The sequence below is a fragment of the Anolis carolinensis genome, chromosome 3, assembly GCF_035594765.1.
Source record: "Anolis carolinensis isolate JA03-04 chromosome 3, rAnoCar3.1.pri, whole genome shotgun sequence".
Taxonomy (NCBI): Eukaryota; Metazoa; Chordata; class Lepidosauria; order Squamata; family Dactyloidae; genus Anolis; species Anolis carolinensis.
Window position 1 is genome coordinate 113,139,230 of NC_085843.1, and position 13,941 is coordinate 113,153,170.

Genomic DNA, 13,941 nt, shown 5'->3' on the forward strand with positions numbered 1-13,941 from the left:
AAAACCCGAGGCCCCAAATTTACCCTTAAAAGTAAAGTAAAAAGTACCTGGCCACCTTAAGTTCCCTCCTCGCGCCCTGAGGAAATGATGTGCCGAGAGAGTGGGGGGCTCTAAGAGCCCAAAAAACTGAGATGACTGTGGGGATTGGACCAGGGAATCATGTGACGCAGTCCCCTCATTCAATCCCCACAGGGCCCACACATGGTAAGACCCGGATCTTACCTTAAGATCCAGATCTTACCAGGTATTTAATTAATTTGGAACAAACTATGGGATTCTTGGTTTGTTCTGAATTAATTCAGTTTTACTGGAGGCGTCATTTGGACAGTAAAACCGAGACAGGTTCCGGGATATTGGCTTGTTTGGATGGGCCCTAGGACACTGAGCATTCAAACTACAGGAAAAGATTCTTTCTAAGCATTAAGAACTATTTGATAATGGAACAGAGCTGCCTCAGTGTGTTGTAGAGTTTCCTTCTATTGAGGTTTTTAAACAGGAACTGCATGGCTATCTATTGTGAGTGCTGTAATTGTGTATTGCTGTATGGCAGAATGGGGTTGGACTTGGTGGCCCTTATGGTCTTTTCTAACTATAATTATATGTGTAATTTGTTTTCAGAAGAGTAATTTGTGTTCCACCTTTTTCTTGTGCCTACGGGACAGTGTAATAAATTACTCATTTCACATATTATGATAGCAATTCACCTTCATTTTTCTCCCAACTATTTTCCACTGCACTCTCAGGATACATATTATTTTCTGGCGACATCATTGTCATGTATGTGTTGAGAGATTCTAGAATAGTGGACGTTACTTTTTCACATTCACTTGCTTCCTTTGTAGGCTGCCTTTTGAACCACTGCTGTTCAGCCAGCTATTAGTATTAATACTTAAAATTTACTTTTTATTTCTACAAAAAAATCATCTAAAAGGGTTAGAAAATGTCCTAAGATAAGAGAGATCCCCTCAAGGATAACCTAGCCAAAGCTAGGGAGGAGATAGCCTTACTGTTATCATGAAAATAATTTATTTCTAAGTCCTAACAGATTGTAATTTAAAAATTCATTTTAAGAATTCAGTAGGAAAATATTGTTTTCAAACGTAGTTAGTTTCCAGATATTCACATGGTCATTTTGTCTTGTGTAGATAAATTTGAGGTGGCTGGTCTTAGGGACAGTGAAAGGCAGCATACATATACAAGCTATTTCAGGCAACCGTGTTGTGTACACAGTATCATCTCAATACAGCTGTGCTAATCATTAGAAAACCCAGACAGGTGCTTGTATAGAAAAATTTGCATGCCTCTACAACTATCTGTCTCATCCTGTATGTGCAGAAAACCAATGGAAGTAATTAGTGCTAGGGCATCATTAGTGCCATCCTGTAGTCTAAATAACGTAGTAAAGCATAATTACCTGCAAACGGTTAATGTCAAGACTTTAATGAGAACTAGTTGGCAAAGAATTGCACTGCATGCACATATAATTATTCTTAGATACATCTGTCCCTGGAGTTATCTAAGAAAGTCATTTGCAATGAGGGTTCATGAGACTGCAAAGCCTTTAATGAACTGTAGAAAATAAGAGTATACTGTTAAAGAATAATAACAAACTTGACTTGTATGGCAAAGAAATCTGAAAGATCAAAAATAAGTTGTGGCGAATATATTTTGGGGACTGTTATTAGTCAAACGCTCCATGTAATTTTTGTAGCATTGATCTCATGCTTCTATAGAGCTTATCTCGTTTTTTAAAAAGCACTTTGACCTTTCAGAGATTGATCTCATAAACCACAGGTTTAGACCAAGTGTGTTGCCTCTGCTGCTTGAGCTATTCATCTTTACTGAAAGGACCAGGCTTTTACTCTCTACCTCCCAAATCGGAAAGAAAGTGAGGTTTTAATAAGGTACCTTTTGTCCTGCTAACAGCATGTGTTCTTTCACTGAATGCTTTAAGGCTATAAGATGTGCTGCTAGCCAAACAAATCAAGAACAATTTCTTCAGTTGCCACTAAAAAGACTAGGGAAAGCCTTTAATATTTTGAAATCTACTATATCAAAATTAAATAACTAGAAGATTCTAACTGACTTACATCCCAAATCCTTCTGAATACATACGTAGTACAACCCCCATATCTATGGGTGATACATTTCTGGACTCACCTTAGAAATGGGAAACCACAGATAATTGCAAACTCTCCTTTAATGAATTATTTCTAAAAGAAGCATACCATAGAATTGCTCTGGAGGATGAAGAAAATGCCCAGGAAGAACACATTTTTTTTCAGGCATGGGTTAGTGAAATCGGCAGTACTACAGATACAGGGATTTACTGTATCTGTAAACCAGATAATGGCCTTGTATTACATGATTTTACTGTATGTATGGGTAAGGGTGTACATTTTGTATGTTTTACATGTTTTGATATGGTCAAAACTGTCTAATCAATAAAGAGTTGTTGTTGTTGTAATGGCCTTGTGTATTTAGCCAGAGGAGGATGGCTGATATCTTTAATTTTATCACTTCAAACCACATAACAATCCATTGAATTAAAGAAAGCAGGAGGATCTAAATTATAAATGTACATCCGTCCTAACTTTTGTCAATGGAACAGCGGGGAATGGAAATTAGCTTTCACTAATACTCCCATAAATAAAATGCCAAGCAATGAAGCAGGGTGATGAGGACTCAAGTCTCCCACTTTTCACATGGCTGTGGGCATCGATTGCTGCTGCTGTGACTGTCATGTGTGTTACTGTCAAAATAGATTGCCTGAAATTGCTTCTTAAAGTAGAATGTGAAATTCCTTTTCTGGTGGCAACATAGTACAGTATGGTGGTCTGTAAAAATAATCATGGACTGAACAGAGGGATACATCCTTTCATCATTTGTGGAGGAGATGCCACCCTACTTTGATTGCAAGAAACTGCTGGCCATAAGTGTAGTAAAAGAGACCAGAAGCTCATCTGTTTGTGTCATCACAGTAACTCTGTGGAGATAGTTAAAAGTGATCTACCTAAGAGAGCTATTGTGAAGATCTTTGAGTTTGGTTTAGATGAAGCACTAACAGTCAAAAACCATATGTAAAAGTTATGCCTTGTTTATTATTAATTGTTTTCGAACAAAGCACAACTGCCATTCTTTTAATCTGAAACCTACACTTATATCCTATGTTTAACATATTTTTTAATTCAAGTCTAATCAGTAAACTGTTCAAATCAAACATCTGTGCACTTCTGGTTTGTTTCTTGACTGGAAAAATGTAACTCAGGTACGAAACAAAGAGCTATAAAACGTGTTGGTATAAAGATAAGCACTTTATTTAATATCCAATTAAATGTGCTCACCAGAGAAACCACAGCTTATGAAACTTTATCAGAGAAAAAGATTAATCTGTTTCAGGCTTAACCCAAAGTGTCATGAAATGAACTCATGAATTTAGATAGGAATCCACTTATTATCAAAATACATTTTCATACTGTATTCGAACAGCCTAAATGGCTGACTATATTTATACTTGGTTCAATCAAATTTCTATATTCTTGCAGCTGCCATCAATTTGAGGGAAATTATCACACAATAGTTATGAACAAATGAAAATAATCTTATGTGGTCATTTTTCCAGTTCCAAAGGAAGCATTCAGTAAAGCACACAGCTAACTCAATGAGAAGCCTTAACAGCTTCTTACATGTTGACTTCCAATTTAAAAGAAAGACTCAGCCAGAGGGAGAATGACATTTCAAAGAGCTTTTAAATTTATTGCCTGAAATTTAATTGCATTGTGTTTTGCGCACAGATAAATTTGTTCTTGTTACACAAACAAGATGACATTCCCTACTCTGCATCAATAAGATGATCTGGACATTTGGAATTTGTGAGCCTTCTTTCTTCTTTATAGATTTAAATTTTGCATAAATACCAAAATGAGGTGGAATTTTATCACCATATTGGTTGCCTTCCTTGGCTTAAGTATCTAAATATGTAATTTTGAAAGCAACTTTAACATCTATCATATTATTCTGTCACAAATTAGTTTTCTATAGGCATATGGCTTCCTTTTCTCTTCCTAAACAATAAATAGTTTGAAAAGGCACCTGGTTTGAAAAAGGAAAAGGACAGGGCACAAAATATTTCCGTGAAACAGGGGGAGATTAAGTACATCCAATTCTATTTTATGTTCCCCTAGGTCAGTGGTTCTCAACCTTCCTGATGCCGTGACCCCTAAATACAGTTCCTCATGTGATGGTGACCCCCAACCATAACATTATTTTTGTTGCTACTTCATAACTGTCATTTTGCTACTGTTATGAATCTGATATGCAGGATGTATTTTCATTCACTGACCATATTTGGCACAAATACCCGGTACGCCCAAATTTTAATACTGGTGGGGTTGGGGGGATTGATTTTGTCATTTGGTAGTTGTAGTTGCTAGGATTTATAGCAGGCCCGGTTCTTCATTGACGCTGCTGAAGCCCCCACTTCGGGCGCTGCGCCTTCCTGGGCGCACCCAAAGCAGCGGCAGCGGTGGGCGGCAGCAGCAGCGGGGGGGGGGGGGGGGGACGGACAGCGACCACTGGGTCGCTCGCCATGGAACCAGGAAGTATTTTGTATTCTCACAATATTTTGCGAGATTTCTGTGAGATCTCGCAAGATTTCTGCGAGATCTCACGGAAATCTCATGAGATCTCGCGAGAATACAAGCTACTTCCTGGTTCCGCGGCGAGCGACCCAATGGTCGCCCCCACCACCGCCAGTGATCGCCCGCTGCCGCCGCCACCGGTAAGTTTGGGATGGGGAGCACAATTTCGAGCGGGGGGTGGCTTACCACCTGGAAAAACCTAGGGCCGCTCCTGCCTACAATCAAAGAGCACTTGGAACTGCATCAATGATGGAATTGAACCAAACTTGGCACACAGAACTTGCATGACCAACAGGAAATACTGGAAGAATTTGGTGGGCAATGACCTTGAGTTTGAGAGTTGTAGTTTACCTACATCCAGAGAGCACTGTGGACTCAAACAATGATGGATCTGGACCAAACTTGGCACAAATACTCAATATGCCCAAATTTGAGCACTGGTGGAGTTTGGGGAAAATAGAGTTTGTCATTTGGGAGTTGTAGTTGCTGGGATTTATAGTTCACCTACAATCAAAGAACCCACTTGAACCCCACCAACGATCGAATTGGGCCAAACTTTCCACACAGAACCCACATGGCCAACAGAAAATGCTGGTCTTTGGCGACCCCTCTGAATCCTTCTTGCAACCCACCCGGGGCTACCAGCCCCCAGGTTGAGAAACACTCCCCTAGCTCATCTTCCCCATAATTTAAAGACATTTTCAGATGGATTTTCAGATAGGTTATACAACAATTTTCAAGGATGTTGAGAACAAAGCTCCCTCTTGGTTGTAGTCCATTGGCAGGACCTAAATCAGTTAGTACTTTCTTAGAAATTCTCATGACGAGAGATTAAAAAGAGTTGTTCCTGTCCATGCAGGACCTGGTGCTGTGGTCATAAATTCACTGTAATAATCAATTATACCAATTTCTGTGATCCTATAACTTCATAGGCTCCAGTGCTACCAACTCAAAAGGACTGCTGCTATCCATTAGGTACAATAGTTGCTTTGAATTTTAAGATTCTGTTTTGGGGAGAGACTATATCAGGATGGAAGAAGGTATGAGGGATGATTTAAACTAAGAAACTAAGTGTTGCAGTCCTGATTCTGATCAGGCAAGCAAACATATTGCAGCTTCTACTTAAGCTATGAAAACTAATTAATGTATGTTAACAATATTGGACATCTAGTTAGTCTATTGCCTATGTTTTAGTTTTCAACAGCACTATATCCCCCAAATTATTACCTATACTGAAGTATTGAGTCACTGAAAATATTTCTCTGCTGAACTGATACAAATTCAATACATAAAAAGATAAAAATTATCAAGTTGGAAAAGATCACAGGAGTCATCCAATCCAACCCTTTGCCATGCAGTAAAGTACAACCAAAGTATTACTGGCAGACAGCAATCCAACCTCTGTTTAAAAATCTCCAGAGAAGGAGACCACACCCCTAGGGCCCTTTCAGACAGGCCTTATATACTAGGATTTGATATCAGGTTTTCTGTTTATCCCAGATTATCTAACTCATATAATCCAGTTTAAAGCAGAAAACCTGGGACCAGATCCTGGGATATAGGACTTGTCTGGAAGGACCCCAAGGCTCCACTGTCAAACAACTCTTACCATCAGGAATATGGGAACCAAGGCAGTGATTTCAGTAATTTATAATTGTTGGGTACTGAGTCAGACATTAGGGCAGCAAACAAATATGTAAGAGTTGGGTCAACCATCATATAACATGAGAATGCAAGGGCACTTTAACAGGCACAGCACTTTGACTGTGCTTTCCATAATAACTTTGTCCAGCTGTATTCCAAAATCAGAATCAGAACTAAATATTGCTGGCAAGCAACTTTTTTTGAAAGAAGCCACAACTAGGCAAAAGATTCAGCTATGCCTTTTCACTTGTTCTTGCTGCACTTTAAATTACTTTTCCCTTGATTTGACATGACCTACGTGGGTTTGGATGTTTTAACCTCTGGTTTGATCCTTCTTATTGTGAGTCACTATTATAGTCTCCTTTATATTGCCACTATTAAAGTATGTAACAGAGAAATTCCTGAACAGCATATTTTACAGGCTCTGCAATGTACTGAAGCAGAGCAGTTAGGTCCACAGATACACCATAATTTTTAATGTAGAAGTGCTGTGAAATTATTGGAGTAGATTTATATAGTCAGGGTCACACAGTGAACTGGTTTCTGAACAGTTTCTTAATTGAGAGAGACAAAAATAATCAAGAACCCACAAAAGGTCAGCATTTTTATGTGAAGCTCTTGACAATATGTCTTGACATTAACGGGTTCATGCAATATGGCATTTCAGATAAATGCCTAGACTCAGCAGCCATATTCTTCTACTTTGTTACTGCAAATGCTTTTCTCTAAAGCTTAAGAAGTAGCAAACAATGGAAAGTAGAGCAAATGCATCCTCCAAATGATACTTTGCGGTGGAAAAAGAATCTATTTCATTTCAGGTTTGCATCACAATTTGATCTGCTTTTATCTTAATGAGAAAAAAGATAGTGTTTTAAGTATATTGCAAACTATTTACTATAATTTTGTGGGATAGATAATGGCAGCAATTACAAATCTTTACTTGGAATTTTTTTTCAATGGGCTGAAATCCTGCATATCATTCAAGCTACAATTGCCTAAGAAATCAACCCCCAAAATTCACTTTAAGCTCCAGTCAGGCAACCATTCTAAGCAATGAAGGTCTGTGGTATGGTTGAATGGAACACTTCAGGATCACAGAATTACAGGACCCTCAGCCCACTTCCGCCAGGCAGGATGCAATAAGACTGCTTCACTCAACTGCATCACAGACTTCAATTACTTGGAACAGCTCCCAGTATTTTAAGGTGGGTTTTAGGGGAAATCATGCTTGTCAAATAGTGTCATGATCGTGAATTGTAGTGTAGCTGAATATGGAGTAGTTTTGAATCTATAACTATAGGTTGCAAATCTACAACTCAGGATGGTTTAAAATCCAAGGTTAGTCTTGAGTCTTCCTTGAAAATGGTGCATGGCTTTAATTTGGGGCCCGTTCACAATTATAGTGCTATATTGTACTTAAACTGAAATGGCAACATCCTCTGCAGTTTGGAGAAAGTGTATTTAGAATTCTCAGTCAGAGAGATCTAATATTTCAACGGACTATAAGCCCCAGATTTTTTCACAGGATGTTGTCATGGCAGTTAAAGTAAAATAGGGGACCATTTTACTGTAATGTGAGTGAACCTCTGGAGCAGTGCCAAATATTTCTGTGACCTGAGGGTGATACAGCAGAATAAATTTAGCCATGCTTTATCCTGAGTTTTTAAAATAACTTGGAATTGGTTGGATGGTTGGTTTGGTTCAGTGTTCATGTGGGTTACAATTGGGATTGCCTATTGAGAGGGGCATATAATAATAATAACAATAACAATAACAACAACAACAACAATAATAATAATTTATACCCGGCTTTTCTTCCTCACAGGACCCAAAGGCTTCCTGGGCCTGAGATCATCTGCATGAAACTGCCTGACCTTCCTATTCTTGTAAGATCTAAACTACTTTCTTTTGTTGCCTGTGGCCAGTTTGATTCTATTTCTTTTCTTTGCCTTTTGGCAATGCAGATTAACTTGTTCACAGAGCTGTCCGCTTGCTTTAGAAATTGTTAGAGATATGCAAGTATGCTGTTTTGCCTCCTGTCCCACATACACTTTGAAGAGATGAGAGTGAAGCTAGTACACCTGGCTCGATAGCAGTACGTGTGAAAAAGATCTTGGAGTCCTTGTGGACAACAAGTTAAACATGAGCCTACAATGTGATGCGGCAGCGAAGAAAGCCAACGGGATTCTGGCCTGCATAAATAAGGGTATAGCATCTAGATCCAGGGAAATCATGCTACCCCTCTATTCTGCCTTGGTCAGGCCACACCTGGAATACTGTGTCCAATTCTGGACACCGCAGTTGAAGAGAGATGTTGACAAGCAGGAAAGCGTCCAGAGGAGGGCGACTATAATGATCAAGGGTCTGGAGAACAAACCCTATGAGGAGCAGCTCAAAGAGCTGGGTATGTTTAGCCTGCAGAATAGAAGGCTGAGAGGAGACATGATAGCCATATACAAATATGTGAGGGGAAGTCATAGGGAGGAGGGAGCAAGCTTGTTTTCTGCTGCCCTGCAGACTAGGATGCGGAACAGTGGCTTCAAACTACAGGAAAGGAGATTCCACCTGAACATCAGGAAGAACTTCCTCACTGTGAGAGCTGTTCGGCAGTGGAACTCTCTGCCCCGGACTGTGGTGGAGGCTCCTTCTTTGGAGGCTTTTAAGCAGAGGCTGGACGGCCATCTTTCGGGGGTGCTTTGAATGAGATTTTCCTGCTTCTTGCAGGGGGTTGAACTGGATAGCCCGTGAGGTCTCTTCCAACTCTACGATTCTATGATTCTGTAGTAAATAACAGCTGGCAGTTAATCTTATAACTGGGGGGTTCAGGTGAGCACACAATGGAATCATATCTGCAGCGAGTAAAGAGTGGCAACATGTAACAATGTCTAAATGACTATCACTGGGATCCTCTTAGCTCAATGTTGGGGTAACAAAAAAAATTCCGAACATCACCTAGTGGCTGTTTTAGACATATACACAAATCTATTGTGCAGTGTTTACAGAATACTCTACAGAAGATGGTTCAGCTATGCTTCATAAAAAGGAAAATCAGCCTGTTTAGCAAGCCTTGCAAATGCTGATTTTTTATATGTAAATATTTGATTTTAATAATTATTTTATATACTTATATACCTGGGGTCATGTAAAAATTTCTCGAGCAAAGGGATCCTGAGTGGAATCATAAAATCATAGAATAATAGAGTTGGAAGAGACTACATGGACCACCCAGTCTAACCCCCTGCCATGCAGGAAAAGTACAATCAAAGCACCCCTGACAAATGGCCATCCAGGCTCTGTTTAAAAGCCTCCAAGCTTCCATCATACTCTGAGGCAGAGAGTTCCACTGCTGAACAGCTCTTACAGTCAGGAAGTTCTTCCTAATGTTCAAGTGGAATCTCATTTCCTGTAATCTGAACCCATTGTTCTGAGTCCTAGTTTCCAGGGCAGCAGAAAACAAGCCTGCTCCCTCTTCCTTACCACATACTTTCAGATATTTACACATGGCTATCATATCTCCTCTCAACTTTCTCTTCTGCAGATTGAGTTTAGGTTTAAGAAGCCCTGCATTAGATAACAGGACTTCAGAGGAGGACAGTTTCATTTATGTGACTTTTAATGTGTACTGCAGAATATGAGTTCCACAACAACATCTTGGACATTGAGTCGTGATTTTTCCCATTCATTCATACTCTCTCTCTCTCTCTCTCTCTCTCTCTCTCTCTCTCTCTCTCTCAAACACACAGAGACATACACACTTTTGCATTTGAGAAATGATCTCACTGTACAGAGTGGAGAATACACTGAGTATTCAACTCCAAGAAAACAGAACCAGCCAAGTTGCGCCATACCCTCTAGTCCATAGTCATGAACAGACTACATTCTCATTCACAGTCAAAGTCCAGTAAAAGAATGGAAACTGTGCCATGATTGTAGAGGTAGTGGGCGGTACCTAACAATTTATAAGACCCAAAACTGTCTGTTCAACATTGCTGCCTATGTCTTCTTTTCCACTTGGTCTTATGAGGTTCTATAGGGAGTATCATTGGCAATGATATGGCATCTGTAATTTAATGTGTGATTATGAAACACCACATAGAATACCAATACTATCTTCTTAATGGCATATTTAGACACATCTGGATGAGGTCTCATGATAGGTGTAGCAGTTGAGTAAAATATCATAGGATGTATTTCAGTAAAACTGACCTAACTCTTATATCTCTTGCTCTGTTCAAAATGTGTTTCCTCAGGCATGAACCAATTAAATGATCACATAGCACAAAATACTTATATACACACAGCCTAATTTAAATCAAATCCACATTTACATTTCAGCTTCCCATACCATTCTGGCCCACATCAACATCCCTGGAATAGAATTTTTTGGAGATACAATATGAGGGATGGGGGGGGGGGGGTAAAAAAAATCTTTTCAGATATTGGAGCTCCATTCCAGTCTATTGGATCAAAGTGATTGTATAGTAGAGTCTCACTTATCCAAGCCTCGCTTATCCAAGCTTCTGGATTATCCAAGCCTTTTTTGTTGTCAATGTTTTCAATATATTGTGACATTTTGGTGCTAAATTCGTAAATACAGTAATTACAACATAACATTACTGCGTATTGAACTACTTTCTGTCAAATTTGTTGTATAACATGATGTTTTGGTGCTTAATTTGTAAAATAATAACCTAATTTGATGTTTAATGGGCTTTTCCTTAATCCCTCCTTATTATCCAAGATATTCACTTATCCAAGCTTCTGCCAGCCCGTTTAGCTTGGATAAGTGAGACTCTACTGTATTTAAAACCAACACATCTCATTTGCAATTGTTGTCTTACAGAAATGGCAATGCATACAGATATCTTTGCAATTAGCATTTAGGACACCACAGCTAAGTACTGTTTAACCAAAATAGCAACCCAGCTTTCTAAAAAATAGGTCCAAATTCTTCTCTTAAGCTACTTATTCTTCCATGCACCATCAAAACAAAATTAAAAGAACCAGTAACAATTATGATATAATGTACAGAGCTGGACTGTTGACGTCTGTCTCATGAAAGGATATTGATTATGACAGCAAATTAACAAAAGCCATAATAATTAATATTCTAAATAGACTTGTGCAATACCTCCAAATTCCTAAATATAATTTATTGATTTTTAAAAGTACAATGTTTCTGAAGCCAGCAAATGCCCCCAAATGACTGAAATTAATTGTCAACTATAATGTGGAAAAGACAACTATGTATATTTCCTTATTATGGAAATTCTCATTGATCACAGTGAAAACAGACTGAATAAAAAAAGTTTTAACACCACCACATCTAAACTGTACCACTTAATTGTGCAATTGCAAATATCTCTGCAGGGAGGCAAAACCATAATCCTATACGCATGTACTTGGGAGAAGTCTCACTGAAGCCAGTTGGACTTACTTTGGAAGAGATATGCATATAAATGTGTGCACAGATGAGGAGTGGGATCATTCAGCCCTCCAAATGTTGGAGTACAACTTCCATCATGTTTAACATTTTTTTTATTGCATCAGAAGTGAATTGAGGCAGATCAATTGGTGTAAAAGAACTGGCCATCTTCAAATACATTGCCCAGGGAACACCTGGGTGTGTTATCATCCTGCAGAGTGCTTCTCTCATGTCTCCGCATGGGAAGCTAGAGCTGACAGACAGGAGCTCACCCCATCTTGTGGATTCGAACCGCCAACCTTCAGGTCAGCAGTTCAGTCAGCACATGGGTTTAACCAATTGTGCCACTGCGTCTCCTATGTTAACAATGAGGAAAGCTGAGTCTTGTGATCCAACAGCATTTAGAAGGCTGCATGTTTTCTACCCTTGTTTTAAATTCTTATCTACTCTAACTACTGTACTTCCTTGGGAAGAGGAACCAATGAGATTTATATCTGTCTAGATATATTGGCCTACACTTTAAAATAGAAGTGCATAAAGTCAGCTTAAAATGAATGCATGTTTCAGAATCCAGACACCGGACCTTAGCATTTTATTCCTAGCTAGAACACTATATACCGGTAAATCAGAAGCCTGCGATAAATGAGAATGCAGGCACACACAGTAAGTAATTTTTGAAGAGGAACACTAGGAACAAGTGTCTCTCTGTGGCCTATTTTATGCTTTAAGATTTTTCTCTTCAGTACATCAGACTTTCATTCTAATAATATAATTCATAAGCAGCTTACAATAAAATTCAAAATGTGAAACAGCAGCACTTGAGATGAGAGGCTATCTTTTACACTCAGAAGTAGGATGATTTCTGAAAGGTCCAGGAGGTCGGATATGAAGTCTGATTGATACTGATGAAACTGACTCCTAAAAATTAAATACTAAATGAACACTTGATGCCTTTATACATAAAGTATAGCTAGGGTATTCTCATTAAAACAATTTTTGAACATTATTATAAGATTCACTCTATGCCAAGCTATTGAGAGCTTTCCAAAGCTGATTAACAATATTAAATGAGGAACTGAACTGCAGGGGAAATCAACCTTTCCTGAATATTTAAAAGTAATGGCCTATAATTTGTATTCAAGTGCTACTTCCTGTGATTCATTTGTACTGAAGCCAACTTCATGGCCCGTAGATATGAAACCTTCTAAGAGCAAATGAGAAAGAAGATCTTATATTGTAAGAAGCAGCCATATATTTTCAATATTCCTCTTTTTTGCATCTTTTTTTTTTAAAAAAATGTGGACCTGGAATTATTTAACTGGTTTTATCATGTATTTTTCAGCTATGCATTTCTTTATACTTGTAAAAACAACCAGTTTTGAGAAATAATATAGGTAATTCTTAAGGATTCCAAAATGATCAATCAAATGCTCATATATCGCCATTTTGCTGTTCCATTTGGTTTTGGAGGGTTTTTTTTTCGTGTCAGGAGCAACTTGAGAAACTGTAAGTTGCTTCTGGTGTGAGAGAATTGGCCATCTGCAAGGATGTTGCCCAGGGGATACCCAGATGTTTGATGTTTTACCATCCTTGCGGAAGGCTTCTCTCATGTCCTTGCATGGAGCTGGAGCTGACAGAGGGAGCTCATCCACGCTCTCCCCAGGTTGGTTTCGAACCGGCAACTTTCAGGTCAGCAACCGAACCTTCAAGTTAGCAGTCGGCCAGCACAAGGGTTTAACTCATTGCGCCATCAGGGCTCTGTCCCATTTGGTGAGACTTACTTACTCAAAAAGGGATTTTCTCGAATTTCAGAAGCAATGACACAAAGATGCCCATCACAGATTAACAATTAGATTATGCCTGTTCATTATTTGAGCACTAGAAGCATTAATAGCAAAGAAGAAAAATCGGGTTTTACCCTCAAAAATCTCTTGGTTGAGTGTTTACCCATACATCAAGAAAGTAAAACATCTATATATTTTAGAATCAAGACTTTAAAACTCTCTCCCCAATTGAAAAGGTTTTTATTATTTGGCTATTACCATATCTATTTAAAGGATTAGTTTATCACCACAACTGGAAGCAAAAGTTACTAAAATTATACAATCAGAGCTCCATAGGGAAGTGTACGAATGGGGATAATAGTTTCTAACAGCTGTAAATCTAAAAACAGTTTATACAGAATATAAGACAATATAAAACAAAACAAAAAAACAATTTGGAATCCCCCCC

The 13,941-nt window shown here is 38.7% G+C and overlaps 1 protein-coding gene across 3 annotated transcripts in view; it reads right to left on the minus strand.

The window, feature by feature from the left end:
• Positions 1–13,941, minus strand: part of aff3 (ALF transcription elongation factor 3) — a 328,454-nt gene that overhangs the window by 253,276 nt on the left and 61,237 nt on the right. The window lies entirely within an intron of this gene.